Genomic DNA, 14906 nt, shown 5'->3' with positions numbered 1-14906 from the left:
TACCTTGGTTACTCTTTGTCACTTTGTATGGTATCTATTGAGACTTTCAAGACACTTATGTAACTCGCCCACTTGTATGGATTGCTTAATCACTTGGCATTATTGTTGAGACTTTGCCCTTCTTGTGGATGTGACTTTGTCACTATTGTCATGCCTCTTAATTCAGTTAATTTTCTATCTTGGTTCGTCTTAAGTATGAACATTGTCCATTTTATGTACGAATTAGAAAGACATTTTTAATATGGTTCTTGGTTCTCTTGATTATTGGGCTTTGACCCCTCTTGATACAGGGTTTCGGTCCTTCTTGACACTTGATTATTCTTTGTGTGATAATATGATGTACATCTTGGGTGAAACTTGTTATTTAATTTCTTGTAAAGATGGTTATATGAGCCTTTTGACGCTTAAATCTTTAAATATTAAATTTGATACGCTTGATATACTTGGTTACCTGGTTTATATATATACGTTTAATTTTGATGCCCACAACTTGAGAAAGGTAAATTGGAGAATCTGATAGATCAAAACCTATAATTTTTTTTACACTGCTAATCTTTATGCTCAACGATAGTTATTTTTATCGTAGGGAATCTTCGAGAGAATACTTGAAGTTGGCCATTAGATATGGAGTTTTTGAGAGTTTTAAGGAAGATCACATTAGCATATAGGCCTCTATATTTTGTAGTAATCTCAAAACTTGTATATTATGATCCATGTGTTGTCATTTATATGTAATTTTGAAGGCTGATTTGATCATGACACCTTGGGTTGTAATATAAGTATGACGACATATTTTGTTGTTTTAGCTTGTGTAAACCCAAGTCTTGTAATGTACTAAATACTTTTTTTTGAATGTTTGTAAGAAGCATGAACTGATTAATTTTGGTACTCCAATGTTGATAATAATTTATAACGTGTTGGGTAGTAGTATAGATAATACATGAAAATCTCTTAATGTATTTATTTAAATTATTTGTAAAGGTTCTTCTATCATAAATTCAAACTCTGCCTTATTAAAATTTGACATTAATAGATAAATGTCTAAGTGGCAAGGCTTTACATCTTTAACTATTTTTTATGGGCTAATTTCTCTACAATTAATATGCCCTACGTTAATCTCTTTTAAATGTCACAAGTGTTATATCAACTTTATTTTTTAGTAGTAGCATCCTTCCGAGAGGGTTGCTACAAATGTGTGATAGGAGTATGTGAAATGAACTTGTGAGTTCAAGTAGTCTTGTTCATTGTACTGTGAGTTAATGCATGTTTCGGTGTAATGTGTTTATGCATGCTTGTTGTGCTTGTTGGTTGGATAGATTCATGATATTATTGTTTAGCTTGGATACCACATTTGACATAATACTATAGTTTAGTTTGAGGTTTCATGAGAATACCGGTACTTGCATTGTGATTGTGTGATACATGTCATGCATTGGTTAGTTCCTATTATTATTTTCATGTCATGTGAATGAGAGTCTAAGTGTGACTGATGTTTGTTGCTAGATTGTATATTGCCTTGTGAATCTATTTAGTTATGGACTTTTTATATGCGTATGTTGGACTGATCGTCTGGTCCTACCTGTACACGGTGGTTTGTGTACTGATAGTGCACTTGCTTCTTTTTTTGTTGAGTTGAGCAAATCTTTCAGCGGTTGATCTGAGACCTCAGTTGAGAGATATGTGATTTGAATCCAAAGGTGAGCTTCGTATTTCAAGCTTCAAGATATTCCTCTATATTTTCTTATCCATTTGTTCGGACACATACTTTTGATCTAGTATGTTTAGTTTTTGGGGTCGCATCCTTATTTGAATTTATATTAGAGTTTTGGTATGGTGAGTTTAAGTTCTTATGGGTATTTCCGCGTTATGATTTTCAGACGGTTGGGTTAAGTTTATATATGGGGACTCAATTCCTTAGATAATTCAAACTATTTCTTTATTTATAATGAATTTGGTTGCTATTAATTGGTTTTGGGTTGTTGTCGGGTTAGACTTTGGTTCACCCACTAGGTGATTCAATGTGGATTTCACTCACGACGATTCAGGGTCGTGACAACAAGAGACTACGCGAGTACTGCTACTACTACTAGTATTAAAAGAGAAATATGTACTGACCATCAAATCACCACTTCTTATTCCGTTAAAAAAGCAAAAATGAGCTTCACTTTCTATTAATCTTCTATTCTAATCCGCATTCTACATATCATTCTATCTAAATACATATCCTCGTAAGTTGAAGATACATCATATTCTGTCTAATCACCTCTCTCCATACTTTTTCACTTTACATCTACTTTTTCTTAAGTTATAGTGCCAACCTATCCTCGTAAGTTAAAAGAGAAATATGGACTTGATGCTGGTCTTCTTCGCATGCTCCAATCATTTTAGTTTTGGTTCTCTCATTTTCTCTATAGAGGCCACTCATTGCTATCTTTAAGTCATTAATTATTTTCATATTTAGAAGTTTTTTGGTATAAAATTAGTAATATCATTAGGGTACTAATTTTGTTCGAGATTAGGAGTCTTTTTGTACGAATAAATTAGACTTAGGTCATTCAATTATTTCCAACTTTCTTGTTAGACAAGGTTTTCTTGAATATAATTTTTTCTTATAGATAATATATAAAATAACATTCACAATGTAAACTAACGCTCACAATGTAAAGAGTTTTTGTTTAGAAAAAGATTTATTCTCATAATAAATTTAATGACATTGTATATTGTTATTATGATTTTTATGAGTTTCCATATTTTAAATATTTTTGCAATCTAATCTTTTTCTTAAATAATTATTTTATTGAATGAATTTTGATTGACTATTATGATAGTTTGAATTAGGGGTGTTCACGGGTCGGTTTGGATCAGTTATTGGTCAAAACCAAACCAAACCAACTTAATCGGTTTTAAAATTATCAAAACCAAACCAAACCAAATATAATATACATTTATTGGTTTGGTGGTTATCGATTTCGGTTTTATTTGGTTTGGTTATTCAGTTATTAACCATACACAAAAATAAAAGAAACAATTCATTCAAAATGTGAAAAAAGTGACAGCAATTCTTTCAAAACAAAAAATAGTTAGAATGACTTAAATTACCAAACTTTCGATCATTGAATATACTATTAATAAAGCTTTAAAATTCACTATATTGGCATAGAAGGAAGAGACAATAACATTTTCAGTCCCACAAAGATTGTCATAGACACTCATATACATGAAATCAATAAAATAAATGTTTTCACTTTGGGCATTCTTGCTTTCAATAAGTAAATTATAAAGAAATTTTAATGAAAACATATATAAGATCTTTAAAATTGTTTATAAAAATAATATATTAAAAACAATAAAATATATGTATATAATTCATCGGTTCGGTTTGGTTATTTCTTCGGTTTTTTTGAATAAAATCATAACCAAATCAAATACTATCGATTTTCAAAAATCTAAAACCAAATCAAACCAAACTCAAATAAATTCGATTTTATTTTATTGATTTGGTTTGATTTTTCGGTTTGAATCGGTTTTTATCCAACCGTGAACACCCCTAGTTTGAACATACTATTATGCTTATTATTACTTTTATAACAATGAGTTTCTATATAAATTTTGTTGTAGATGAATTGATAAATTATTTGTTCCGTAATAGGCAACTTTAACTCTTTTAAAAGAGTTTTACATAAACCCACTAGTTTATTTCGATAGTTTTTGATATTACGTTCTATATCATCTTCAGTTATGCGATATATGTATCACTATCCGTCAGATACGTATATCTATCGGATTTAAAAGGAAGAGATATATGATTTAATATTTTTGAATTAAATGCTATAACTTATTTCTTTAATTAAAGGAGTAGATGATGAGAAATTAACAAATAAAACGGATTTAGAGGATCCTTCCATATCAACTATTATCAGTTTTACTAAAAAATCAAAATCATAAATCTTAGTAATTCTGAAATTGTAAACTTCATCTTGTATATTCCTTCCTTTGAATCTTCAGTTTTTGATGTTTTTTTTTCAAATGGCCAGTATCACAGTATTATTGAGGCAATCAGATTCATGAATCTCTGAAATCGAATACGAAAATTATAGAATTGATGGAATACTTTTGAGAGATAATACAACCTATGATGATCTAGTCGATGAATTTTAACACAATTAGAAAACAATTGTGAGATCAAATACACGATGGAAAGACAATTTAATTCCAATGATAAATTGAAACGAGATGGGCATGAATAAGATTTTTTATGAAATTGAAAAAACGTCAATCTAATTATGAATTGTATCCATTGTACATAACAACTAAAGAGCAAAATTTTGAATGCAACACTAATAATAAATTATCTTTTGAATCAGATACATTAATTGTTCAAATTGGAGATGAAGAGGAGACATCAACCTGTATACTCCAAGCATGACAGAGGAATAAAGTAAAAAAGACAATAGGAACAGCACCTCAACAAGTGTCTGCTCAAATGCAACAGAAAGAAGATTATCTTGAAATGGCTAAGGAATAAGTGGAGAAGGTGAATGTGTGTGAATTATTGTGGGGTGGGGGTGGGGGTGGGATTGGGAGTTGGGTTGGGTAAGATACATAAGCATATAATGGGATTGAAGAGGGAAACGACTGGTGTGATGTGTGAGAAAGTAACTTTTGAATTGCTAATATCGTACTCCCTCTGTCCCAATTTATATGACTCACTTTTCTTTTTAGTCAGTCCCAAAAAGAATGACACATTTCTATATAAAGTAACAATCTAATTATAAAATATTTATTTTACCCTTAATGAAATGATTTACAGCCACACAAATTTTTATCATTCATTTTGGACCACAAGTTTTAAAAGTCTTCCTTTCTTTCTTAAACTCCGTGCCGAGTCAAAGTACCTCATATAAAATGGGACGGAGGGAGTATTAATTAAGAAGATTAGATTTTAAGATAATTATTCAATATCATATTTAAGGAATTTGTGTATATGATATAATTTTTTAAAATATATGGTATAATTATTAAAAAATGGTATTATGTATAATTTTTTTAAACTAAAGTAAAATATGTATATATGATAGTGAAATATGTGTAATTATATAGTTTTTATTTTTCTTTAAAAGAAAAATTTAGTATAAATAGTTATCATAGAAAACCATTATTATTCTCTCACCGTCCTATATTAGATGGATATTTTATTTAAATATTTATTTTATCCCACATTATTTGATTATTTATTAAATTAGAATACAATTAACTAATTTTTTTTCAATTTTATATCTATAGATACTGTGACATTTGAAAGTTTAAACAAATTTTAAAAATTCAAAATTTCTTTCTTCAAAGACTAATATGAATAAATGAAAAAATTGTAAAGTTAATTAATTTATTAATATTTTTTTAATCACCCAATAAAATATAAAGTACATATTTAATATGAGACGAGAAAGTAATTTTTTAGCCGTCTTACTACATGCGCTTCTTTATTTCTGTGAAGAGCTAAAGAACAGCTGGCGAATTAACGTAGTCCAAAGCTTGACATAATGACAGGTGTACACTTACACAGTCTATAGACAGCCTCTAGATGCTCCTGTCACAACAATAAAAAAAGAATTGTTAAACAAAATAGAATATAATTTGCATTTTCAATGATTTAATCCATCATCCTGCACTTTTGTCTATATTAAGTAGATGTTTGTCCATGCGATACCATGTCACGATATAGAATTGTGAGATGGAATTAGCGTTTGCACATGCGGTTCTATGTTGATTCCATCTCATGATTTCATATCATGAGATGAAATATCATATTCTTCAAAAATTATGATATGGAAATTTCATATCATGATTTGTAATTTTTTAATTATAAAAGTTGACGCACAAATTTATATTTTGTTAAAACAACCCCACACTATATCTACTAAACATTTATTTCATATGTAAAAAAATTTAATAATCACATCATTACTTTTTAAAATTTATTAATATAAATAATAAAGTAGGAATTGATTTGGTGAATATAAATATCACGCCCCGAGCCTACACGCTGGGCGAGACTGACACTCGAGAACCATTGTTGACCCCATGCGAACCCTTGGCCTGACTTACTACTCAGCGGAAGACTTAAACACAAGAAAATAGTCTCAAATGATGAACTCATGAAATAAACTTAGCATGTCTTAAAAGAACATTCAACTAGCCAAAATGGCAACTCAAGTTTCAAAACATAAGCCAATAACAAAATAGTGACAAATGATCTATCTAACTGTCTATCTTTGAAGTCTCTAAATCTGGGAGGGATGTCGGGACAAGACCCCCGATCATCCTAACAACTGAAAACTACTAAAGCAATGTAAATAGGGATCCTCTGAAAAGCAATAAGGCTCATCACAAGTTTCTGAATGCTCAACTGGATCAACGAAGCGCTGGATGCTGATCCTGGTTACCTGTATCTGCATCATAACAACGATGCAGGCCAAATGGCGTTAGTACATTGAATGCACGAGCATGTGAAGGGAATACTAAAACAAGACATAAGCTTGAAAAGGGAACTGAAAGAACAAACCTTGTCTCAACTGAACTGAACTCATTTCAATATAAAACAGTATAAATAAGTGCAGTATAAAGAAAAGCTTTAAAACATGTATAGCAACTCTATGTACTTAGAAATACAATAGTAACTCTGTATGTATGCAAAGATACAATATAAACTCTGCAATGTATATAAAAATACAAAATACTTCTGTAGGAGTTTCTCTAACTGACAACCATCACTTATGAGCTATTGTGATGATACATCGTTTTGTCTCACGCTGCCAGGGTCGTCCTATACCTTGCCGAGGGAATATCAGTGCTCAATACTACTCCCAAAATATAATACTAGCTCTTATGTTTAAAAACATAACTTATTTATGTGGTTTGAGATAATTGCTCAAAACTAGCTCAAAGGCTATCTTGGAAATCAAAGTTCCCTCTCTTGCTTAATTGCGAAAACATTTACTCTTTACTGAAAACTAGCTCAAAGGCTCCTTTGGAAATCTCAGTTTCCTATCTTGTTTAAATGTGAAAACATTTTAAACTCTCTGGGAATACATAGTCCCCATATACATTTTGAAGAAATGAACTTCAACCTTTACTCATTACTCAACTCAAAAGTCAGGTCTTAAAACAAAGTTAAAATATTTGTAAAAGACTCTTAGAAGACTCTATGAACTTCTCTTGACATGACTCTTAACTTTCCTTGAATTTGAATTTATGGATTCAAGGATTGTGATTTGTGATAGGAAAGATCTCATGATGTTTAGGAGTGTTTTTAGATAGTTAAACCTGAGAAACGATCAAGAAATCACTATTTGGAAGCAAGTCCGCGACGCAGAGATGCATTTAAATATTTGATCGCGAAATAACTTTTTGAGGTAGAAGGGTCTGTGACTGCTCCGCGACACGGAGAAAGTTTCTATGAAAAGGTGGGGCAAGTCCAGGACGCGGACTGGGACGCCAGTTTTGCCCAACTTGTTCCTTCTTGTTTTTAAATCCCAATTCGCCTAAATTCGATTCTTTTTTTCTCAAATTTCCTTTAGATTCAGATACCCAGTATATCTACACAAGAACCTAACTCAAAATAACTCTATAATCGATGCAATAACCTCAAGAACTCCTCAATTTCAGCCCAATTCAAGAACGAAAGCAAATTCAAGAACACATATCAAGAACATCAAACTTTCAACCTTTTTAGGAAGAATTCACACTGAAATAAACATAATTGGCACATGAGTGAACAAACCCAAAGTTATGAGAGTCTCACATACCTCGTAGGATCAAATCCTTGACGAAATCCGCAATTAATTCTTCACGAAGACGACGAATCTTGACTTTCCTCTTCTTTTCTCTCTTGAGTTCTTCTCTCTAAGACCCTAGCATGAATTTTCAATTGTGCAAACTGAACCAATTCAGTTTTGACCCTAATTAATTCACTAAAAGCGAATAAAATCAATTGGGTATGGAAAAGACCATAATACCCTTCTAAAATCCGGTTTTAACTTTCCTTATCTAGACAGTCCAACTTCAAATGGACATATCTCCCTCATACGAACTCGAAACTGACCAAACTTGGCAGCGTTAGAAAGATAATTCAAAGATATTTCCTACGGTATCTTGTAGCACACCTAAATCATCCTGTACTGAGAGTTATGGTTGTTTGAAGTTGACCCAAAACTCATACTTAGCTTAACTTTTGTCAAATTTCAGATTTCTCATCCTTTCCAAAAATGATTCTTTTTAATCTAGCTCTTTCAAATAGCAGGGTGTTACAATAAATAAGAATGGAGGGAGTGATACTTTTTTGGTTTTTCATAATAAGAAATACTTCTCTTTCGGCTACATATGAAAATGTTTAAAGCAACTTAATACGAAAAATGCGAAAATTGGTGATGTATGTTTGATAATCACTATTTCCAATATGTTTGATTCTAGCATGAAATTTATGCACTGAAAATGTGTAATTGCATACAAGTGAAACAAGACATGAATCATTATGATATTGACACACAAGTGAAAATTGTCATAGCTTGTACATTGTTACATAATTATTTGCGATAATACCAATTGAGTGATGAAATATTTATGGTCTATGACCATGAAGTTGCGAATGATATTGACCAACAAATGACTCAAAGTAACAGTTGGTTCTTCTTCTCAGTCATAAGATCAAGAAATGCAAGTTCAACGTAAGGAGATTGTCCGTACTATGTGGAAAATTATATTAAAGACTATTACACTACGATTTATGTTCATTTTTTTTATTGAATTAAAGTTTGATCATTAAAGTTAGATGAAACAGTTACTTAAGTGGAGAAGAAATAGCTTTGTAATAATTTATTATGCGATTTTATACATTTTTGTTTATTTGGTACGATTGAATAAACAATTGGGGCTATTTTAATAGTTTTACAACTTATGAGATTCTTATGTCTATGACAAAATATATAATACAAAATACCATATCGCATGTCCAAACAAAACTTCAATTTCATATCATGATTTCATTTAATGATATCATATCATAATTCCATATCACGATTCCATATCGCATGCCCAAACGGACCCTAACATTATATCTTAACAGTTAAAAGAGCATTTTTAATTCACCTCTATTTTATCCTCTATTTTTTAATATTTAAAATATATTTTAAAAGACTCTGTTAAAGCTTGTTCTAGGGTGGAGTTATATAGCAAACGCTTTGAGATTCAAGTACGGGACTTAATTCTGTAAGACTTATGGTCTAAGTATCCAAATATACGCCCTAAGCAAGCCCAATGCCCAACGTTCGGGGCTTGCTTAACAGATCTTACACAAATTAAGTGTTAAAATCTTTAAGTAACATTGTTGACCCTCATAATTCTTGAATAAATATATAATACTTAATAATTTTTTAATCTATAGAGATAAAAAAATTGAGACAATTCAAATAACTAGTTATAGTATCACACTTTATTATTTGGTAACGTTGTGAAAGTGATTATATATTACGTAACATTTCTTTTAAAAATATGTAGCGAAATTTTGTTTTTTTTATAAATTTATTGTCGGTCTTCATAGTTTTGTCATATGTCTCAAAATTATCATATTTTATTTAGCTATTTGAAAGTAATTTTATTTTTATTCATGATGACGTGGTGCTTTTATTGTAATACTAGTAAGCTTTATTGATTATTTTCTTTTAGGGGGGTAAATTGTATAGTATGATAAAAAAATATTTTTAGAAATAATGATTCTTAGAAAAGTTAAGATATTAGATTATTTATACTTGTATAATCATGTTAGAAGTTTTATTTTCTATGAGTTTTCTTAATCATGTTTGTAATTATTTCAAACTATTGATGTATTTTTATAATTTTGTGTATTATTATAATATTAATACTATATTGTAAATTAAAAATGTAAATATTCATAAGGCTTGCGCCTCATGCTCGAGGCCTGATAAGTAAAACGTCTCACCTCACGCCCTCGTCTTTTAAAATATTAATTTTATAACAACCTGTTCCCGTTGTTATAGAAAGGCCAACGGAGAAAATTTTTGGGACGAAAAACTTTTTTCTAGTATTTGAATTTTCCCAACCTAGTCTAGATTTAGACGAAATCAGAGTCATTAAAGTCTAGGGAAATCTTGTAGCAATTGGGTGATCTAATTTTGATTTTGATTACATGAGTAGTTATATAAGTAGTTAAGAAATCCGTACGACTTTACAGAATTGAATTCGGGTGAGTAGAACACTCGAAATTGATCTTAGCGTGAACGGGTAGTTTTTGAGTGTCGTTGGTTGAAGGCGTGTTGTGAAATGAGGGTTTTGGAATTCTTTAATTTGCTCATTGTTTCGTGCAAGCCGCTTTGGCGATGGTTTTTGTCGCTAGGGCAAAGCCGCTGTAGCGGGGTGATGACCGTTGTGGCAGACCCGATGCGACTTAAAGTCGTAAATAAACCCCAAAAAATGTTATATTCTGTAATTTTCAAACTTTAGATCTAAGGAATGAACCCAGGGCTTTTCTTGACAGTTTTCCACCATTCTTGAGGCTAAAGGTAGGATTTTAACTCCTCGAATCCGTTTTTCAATCTGTAGAACGTAATCTAATGGGTAATTATCGATGGGGAAGGGTTTTGGTCTGGAAATTATGGTGGAAACAACCCTAATTTGAATACTTGGTATCATGGCTATGATCTAGGGTTGGTAGAATTGTTAGTAATCCGGGTAATTAGTGATTGTTATTGATTCTTGTATTATATTGATTGTTTGTAGACCAAGAACAAGCGAAAAGAATTCGGAAAGTGAAGGATCAAGTTTCTTTTGGTTTCAAGCTTGTTTCGAGGTAGGTGATGGTTGTGATTCTATGATTGTGTGATGTATGTTTGTTCTTGCTTCATTATGATACATGTATGTATATGAATGTTGCATTATTGATCACACTTGTTGTAAATGAGGATATATGAATGATGAATGCCATGAATCATGACTTGATTGTATGATTATGAGAATGTACTTTGTGATTGTGATTGTGGCATGTTGAATGGATCAAGTGTTGCATTTCGACACACTAACTTGGTTCGGTTGCCGCATTTCGATATAATTATGTGATCGGTTGCCACGTTCCGACATAAACAATGGATCAGGTGACACGTTTCGGTATGCTAACTATTTGGATTTGGGTTCCATGAGAGAACCAATGACTTATCATAATTATGTATCTTGAGAAATGTGAAGTTGTTTATTGTTCGTAAATGTTGATAATATTGTATATGTTCGATATATGCATGTGATTATAATGTTGTATTAACTTATGTATGTTGCACTTAGTGGGATATCCGCGTGATCCTACTAGTACACTTTGGTTGTGTACTGATACTGCAGTTGTTCTTTCTTTGTTGAGTACAATGAATCTTCAAGCGGCTATTGACATACCTCGCTTAAAAGATCACTGATCGTCGTTCTAAATCAAGGGTGAGCCAGTTCTTCCGGGCTGCCATAAGTTCTCTTTCTGTCTACGTCCACATTTTGGACTTAGACTTTCTAGTTAGTTATTAGTTCATTAGTTTGGGGTTGTATCCCTTCTTGTTTATACTTGTTGAACTTTATATATATTGTTACATCGACTTTCAGGTTCTAGGCGTTACTTCCGCAATGTTGTTTAGTTGCTAGATCTTTCGGAAGTTTATGGGAACTTCAGTTTTTAGCTATTTAACTTGCTTCCGTAACTTAAATGCTTTAGTTTTGGTTTAGTTGCTTGGTTTGGGTTGTAGTAGTGGTTCTTCCACCGGAGGGTTAGTGTAGGTGCCAATCACGATCGTCTGGATCGTGAAAAAGTTAGTATCAGAGCCTAGGTTCATTGATCTCGATGTACCAAAACGAGTCCAGTAGAGTCTTACGGAACGGTACAGAGACGTCTGTACTTTTCTTCGAGAGGCTATATGACTTTAGGAAATCTCTCTAGTTTCTCTTGCCTCCTTTCGTGTTATAACTTGATTCCAATTGGTACCTGTCGATTCAAATTGGTATCTAACCTCCTTCACTCTTCTGTCCGCAAATGGTTAATAATAGAATAAACGGCGTCAGGCTCGTAGCTCCCGTCAATGCTCTAGCTGAGGAATGCACATCAAGAGGTCGCGGTCGAGGCAGGGGTAGAGGAAGAGCTAGGGGTAGAGGCTGAGAAAGGGTGGCACCTGCGGGGGATGGAGCACCGGTTGAAGATGCTCCCAAAAATAAGGCCCCTCCTGTGCATCATGAAGAGATAGAAGAGAATGTTGAGGTTGAAAATGTTGAAGAGGTTGGACAAGAGGAAGAAGTGCAGGCTGAGACTATATGTATTTCTCATTTGGACCCAGTGTTAGCTTAGCAGATTATGTCAATCTTGAAAGTCTTGGTTGGTCCTAGAATGCTTCCATCTGTTCAAGCAACTCAAGCGCCTACTAATTCCCTTGTTTCTAACACTGCGCCCAAGGTGGGTGGGACTGGAGGTAATGATGCTTTCTACCGTCCTTTGTTGGGTTTTGTTATAACTGGTAATGAGCATGAGATGTTGACTAGGTTTTTGAAGCTAAACCTCTTGTATTTCTTGGTTCTGAGAATGATGATGCTTGTGAGTTTATCTTAGACTGCTATGAAAGGCATCATAAGCTGGGAATTGTCCATCAACATGGGGTTGAGTTTGTGACTTTTTAGCTTCAAGGTGAGGCTAAACAGTGATGGAGAGCTTATATGGAATGTAGATCTTCAACTTTACCTCCACTTACTTGGACCCAATTTCATGCTCTGTTTCTAGAGAAGTATGTGCCTAGAACTTTGAGGGATCACAGGAAGGATGATTTCATGCTTTGGAGCAAGGTGGTGTGTCTCTGGCTGCTTATGAGGTCAAGTTCTATGCCTTGTCTAGATATGCTACTCAATTGGTGACTACTGAGGAGGAGATGATCCATTTATTTATTAGGGGACTGACCTCTGAGTTGCAGGTGTTATTTGTTCATATGACCTCTGCAGGGAGGAGCTTTAATGAGGTAACTGACTTTGTTAAGAAAGTGGAGGGGGTGAGGGGAGACGGTTAGGCAAAGGCATTGGCTAAAAGTGCCAAGAACTCAGGTAACTTTCAAGGCTCTTAATCTAAAGGGTCAGGGAGGCCAACGCTTGCAACCAAGCCAATTCAGTCCACTATGCATGCTTCTACAGGTAATAATGGAGAACCTGGGCATATGAGTAGAGATTATCCCCACCCACGAGTGTTGGATTCCGTGCAGCAGCAGACTAGAGCAGTCCTACCCATGGAAAATGGTAATAATGGTCGAGGGCGTCCAAAAGGTGGGTGATGAGGTAATCAACGAGGACGTGGTGGTAGAGGAAATGGTAACACAGGCAGGGGTACAACACAACCAGTCAGGGAAATATCTCGTCAAGATGATAGGGCTCAGTGTTATGCCTTTTCGAGACAGAATGAGGCAGAGGCATCTGACGCAGTGACCACATGTACTATTCTTGTCTATGACTAGATAACTAATGTGTTATTTGATCCGGGTTCTACTTATTCATATCTATCCATGTGATTTGCCTCAGAATTTGCTATGATTTGTGATATACTTGATGCCCCCATCCATGTTTCTACCCTAGTTGGAAAGTCTGTCATAGTCACCCATGTCTATCGTGCTTGTCCTATTTTGTTTAAGGGTTTTCAGACTTGGGCTAATTTGGAGATTTTGGATATGACTGACTTTAATATAATCTTAGGCATGACTTAGTTGTCCCTCTATTATGTTGTGCTTAATTGTAATACTAAGTCTGTAACTCTAGAAATTTCGGGAAGGGAAAATTTAAAGTTGGAAGGGGTGTACAAGTCTAAGCAAGCTAAGATCATATCCTCCATTTGGGCTAGTAAACTGGTAGAGCAGGGTTGTTTGGCTTATTTGGCTCATATTTGGGATGTTGAAGTTGAGTCTCTATCTATTGATTCTATTTATGTGGTGTTAGAATTTAGAGAAGTATTTCCTAATGACTTGCCCGGTATGCCTTCAGATAGGGCTATAGACTTCTACATTGATTTAGAACCTGACAGTCGTCCCATTTCTACCCCTCCATATCGCATGGCTCCAACAGAATTAAGAGAGCTTAAGGCTCAAATGTAAGAACTTCTTGATAAAGGATTCATTTGCCCTAGTGCTTCCCCGTGGGGAGCTCTAGTTTTGTTTGTTAAGAAAAATGATGGTAGTATGAGGATGCGTATAGATTACCGATAATTAAACAGGGTCACTATTCGAAACAAGTACCCATTGCCTAGGATAGATGATCTTTTCGACCAATTGCAAGGTGCATCAGTTTTCTATAAGATTGATCTAAAGTCTGGCTACCATCAAAATTAGGCATGAGGATGTGCCCAAGACGACGTTTAGAACCTGCTATGGTGTAATGACCCTCTTGGTCATTTCTGTGTCTTGCCTTCTGTGTGTCGTTTAGAGCGTTCCTGTAGCGACCCCAAGCCATTTATGACTTGCTGGGACTGACGGTTCGGTCACCTGGTCGTTCGTTTGGTCTTGGTGTGAGTTTTTGTGTTTTGGAGCTTATGAACCTTGAACGATCATTTTCGATCAAAAGTTCAAAAAGATGACATCAGAATCCAATTCTGACGATTCCATCAGCTCCGGAAGGGTCATGTTAAGCTGGTAGCATGGTCGACATGACTCCCGAGGTTTTCAGTGTGAGTCGGTGTGATTAGGCGTTTTAACCTTTGAATTTTGGCTTAAGTTTGACTTTGGTCAACATTATGAGTAAACGCGCTCTGATGAGAATTCCGTCAGCGTGGTTAGCTTCGGAATGTCGAGTTTGGTCTAGATTGACCCTTCTTTTGTGTCCCGAGGTTTTCGATATCTTTTCGAGCC

General features: G+C 33.8%; 1 pseudogene; it reads left to right on the top strand.

Moving 5' to 3' along the window:
• The window catches only part of LOC102585077 (short-chain dehydrogenase reductase 3b-like), a 33526-nt pseudogene extending 20180 nt beyond the window's left edge, over nucleotides 1–13346 (top strand).
• The last annotated feature ends 1560 nt before the right edge of the window (nucleotides 13347–14906 follow it).

This window comes from Solanum tuberosum, unplaced genomic scaffold (genome assembly GCF_000226075.1).
Source record: "Solanum tuberosum cultivar DM 1-3 516 R44 unplaced genomic scaffold, SolTub_3.0 scf00219, whole genome shotgun sequence".
NCBI lineage: Eukaryota > Viridiplantae > Streptophyta > Magnoliopsida > Solanales > Solanaceae > Solanum > Solanum tuberosum.
This window is presented reverse-complemented; position numbering and strand designations above follow the sequence as displayed.